Raw genomic sequence first — 3,749 nt, 5'->3', positions numbered from 1 at the left:
TTATACAGTTTCAGGAGTAATGCTGGGAAAGGTACTTTCTTGTGTACTGGAGCCTCAGAGTGGAATGAGTTGCCTCTGCCCATAAAAACAACTTCCTCTCTGGGCAGCTTTAAAAATAAAGTACCAAACTGTTTGATGTCTTCTGTGCCCAAGTGAATGTACCCTACGATGTAACTGCAGTGATGAGATAGATGTTCTTCTTCTTTGTTTTTATGTTTTATTATTTCAAGGTCATACTGTGTGCAACTGTGTTTGATCTTGTCTTAAGAGGACCACAATGTAAATAAGTCCCAGAGTTTATTGTGTGTTATCCTCAATGATTTGACTAATGTGCATGTATGGCTTTTTCAAGTTTTAGTTGTGCTTGTTTTTTTAAATGGACGATTTAATAAACAAAACAAAAAAAATACCTGGTTGTCCCTAGTTACCCCAGCCACAAAGTCATAAACCTCGCCTATTTCTTCAATTTCTCTTAATTTCTCTTATTAAAATGTGATTTTGAACCTAAACCTAACCTTAACCTCACCGCTAACCTTATGCCTAACGCTAACCAGAAATGAAGACCAAAAAGCTAATATTTGTTTTAATTCAATTTTACGATTTTTATGATATAGCCAATTTGGACTTTTTGGCTGTGGTAACTAGTGGAAACCATTATACCTAGGAAGATTAAGTAATAATTTTTGTCAGCCATGATCCCTTCTTGTGTCTCAACAGACATGTAGACTTGGAAGATAAAAACGCCACTTTTTCCTTGAAACAATACGAGGTGAAAGACAACACAAACAGCAATTCACACCACGTCTACTCCCTACCCCACGCATTCACACATATCCTCCACGATCATGAATAAAGATAATACCAGTCTTACCCAAGAGAGCTATCTGCTATCTGATCTAGGACATGGTCTCTTTCTTTCATCTCCTTTCTCTGTGTCAGTCTAACCTATGCATGTTGCTAGGCTTACTTTTCATTCACAATGGGGATGAGCTCACCAGGCCTTAGAAATATTACAGTAATCTGTGAATAAGAAAAGGAGAAAGTGCAAGTCACAGCACTTCGGGAGCTGTGAGCTACAGGTAGATCAGGGGAATTGGGACTGTGCGACTGTGCATCATAAATGGAGCATCACTGTTTGACTCAGGTTGACAATTCAATAGCAGATACAACTCAAATCCTATGTCACACGTCTTATCAGAAAATCTGTCCCTCGATTCAAGATCTTTATTTTCCCCATTGTGTGTGATTGTGTATGTGTGTGTACAGTAAACAGTGGCACACAGCTTCCTCTTGATCTAAACATTGAGAGCCCTGCCCCAGACACGGGTGGTGTAGCAGGGGGTAGTCAGGCTGGACGTGGGAACCAGCGTCGTGTGGGCTAAACACATGCACACTCAATAGCCCTGCTGGAGGGCTGTATGGGTAGCCTACTTCATGTTTGTGTGTGTGTAAACATCACCTGAAGTGATTCCAATCCCATCAGTACAAGGCTTTATAAAAGCACACACAGCTGTAGCACTGAGACACCACAGTTCAGAGGGCACACCATCAGAGACTGGCTGAGAGAGAGAGACAGAGGTGATCCAGGGTGCAACACAGTTTCCACACTCACAGGAAAACTCAGTTTGAGTGAGGAGCTCATCTTCTGTAGTTGGACCATTATCATCCAGTGAGTACTTGGTATTCTCTTGTTATAACAACAGTGTAATAATGATATCTATCATGTTTAAATGCACCCACTTTGAGCCTAGGGTGAGCTTGTCGTGTTAGAGCTACTCTCTCCTACAAATATGTGATGCATATATTTTTAAATCGGCATTCCGCTAATATTCTTCTTCCTTCCAAGAAGCGCTGCTTCCCAAAATACTATGAGTGAAAGTGGCATGTCTGCCAGTAAGCATATTGTATGTAGTATGACTGATCTGACTCCACTCCTAACTTTGTGTGCAGGTATATGTATAGGTTAGTTTGTCGTCTTGTAAATTGTTGAGGATCTTAACATTAAAAGGAAATGGTCTTGGGAAAATATATATATTTTTATTGTTATTGTTATTTGAGATATTTACAGTAGCCACAGTCTTTCTCACAAAGGTTAAATAATGGTAAAATTCTGACCTCTCATTGTAGAAGCAAAGTATAAAACATGTGTTTACATTTATCAGTGTAAATATTGAGTGAAGTATCTAATTGGCTCAAACATTAAAATCTGAATAAGTGTAGTCATAACATTGCAATTAATCAAAAACTGATGATTACAAGGGTGGAAATGGTCCCTATTACCTTGGCATTGGTTGCAGAACAGTGTGTAATACGCCTAAATAAAGTATTATAAGATTTCCTTGAGGAAATCATTCCTTGTTGAAGAGTTATTACTGACAATGACAACTGAACCATACAATACTAATAAAAGCATCACTATTCAAAAGAGTAATATTGAAAAGCATCAGCCAAGCATCGTATCAAAGTAAACCTAAAATGAGCTCAGCATTCATTACATCACGTTATAGTAACAATGGGGAATAAATAATGATTAGTGGTAAAGGGCTTTGTGAGACCCAAACAAGAAAAGCTTCACAACAAAGCATGGTGTGTGATTATCGGGTTTTAGTTTGTGAAATACAATACAGGATGTTTCAAAGCTTTGAGCGTAGAAACAAACGCACGAGCTTACGGCACTGGTCATTTTGTACACAACACTCCCTAACAAGCGCACCACCACCCAAATCAGTATTTGGCCTAACTTGGCAGCAGGACAGGACCGATTTATTCAGAAAACTCCTATGCCTTTCATATTGCCAGGGGTCATCCATCAAATACTTCTGTGCTATACCCTACCAGTGATTACTATGAAAGTGCCAGTTTATATGCAGCTACAATTGAAGTTGGAAGTTTACATACACCTTAGCCAAATACATTTAAACTCAGTTTTTCACAATTCCTGGCATTTAATCCAAGTAAAAATTCCCTGTCTTAGGTCAGTTAGGATCACCACTTTATTTTAAGAATGTGAAATGTCAGAATAATAGTAGAGAGAATGATTTATTTCAGCTTTTATTTCTTTCATCACATTCCCAGTGGGTCAGAAGTTTACATACACTCAATTAGTATTTTGTAGCATTGTCTTAATTTTTTTTAAACTTGGGTCAAACATTTCGGGTAGCCTTCCTCAAGCTTCCCACAATAAGTTAGGTGAATTTTGGCCTATTTCTCCTGACAGAGCTGGTGTAACTGAGACATGTTTGTAGGCCTCCTTGCTCGCACACACTTTTTCAGTTCTGCCCACACATTTTCTATAGGACTGTGGTCAGGGCTTTGTGATGGCCACTCCAATACCTTGACTCCAATACCTTGACAACTTTGGAAGTATGCTTGGGGTCATTGTCCATTTGGAAGACCCATTTCGACCAAGCTTTAACTTCCTGACGGATGTCTTGAGATGTTGCTTCAATATATCCACATAATTTTCCTGCTCATTTTTATTTATTTATTTTTTATTTCACCTTTATTTAACCAGGTAGGCTAGTTGAGAACAAGTTCTCATTTGCAACTGCGACCTGGCCAAGATAAAGCATAGCAGTGTGAACAGACAACACAGAGTTACACATGGTAAACAATAAACAAGTCAATAACATGGTAGAAAAAAAGAGAATCTATATACAATGTGTGCAAAAGGCATGAGGTAGGCAATAAATCGAATAATTACATTTAGCAGATTAACACTGGAGTGATAAATCATCAGATGATCATCT

General features: G+C 38.5%; 1 protein-coding gene across 1 annotated transcript in view; it reads left to right on the top strand.

The window, feature by feature from the left end:
- Positions 1-1,555: 1,555 nt before the first annotated feature.
- The window catches only part of LOC111957796 (ATP-sensitive inward rectifier potassium channel 1-like), an 11,029-nt gene continuing 8,835 nt past the window's right edge, over positions 1,556-3,749 (top strand). The window contains exon 1 of the mRNA XM_023978814.2: positions 1,556-1,669. The gene's annotated coding sequence lies outside the window, so the exon portion shown is untranslated. The remainder of the gene's footprint in view (positions 1,670-3,749) is intronic.

This window comes from Salvelinus sp. IW2-2015, linkage group LG4p, assembly GCF_002910315.2.
Source record: "Salvelinus sp. IW2-2015 linkage group LG4p, ASM291031v2, whole genome shotgun sequence".
NCBI classification, from domain to species: domain Eukaryota; kingdom Metazoa; phylum Chordata; class Actinopteri; order Salmoniformes; family Salmonidae; genus Salvelinus; species Salvelinus sp. IW2-2015.
Note: the sequence above shows the minus strand (reverse complement) of the source record. Positions and strands in the feature narration are given on the sequence as shown.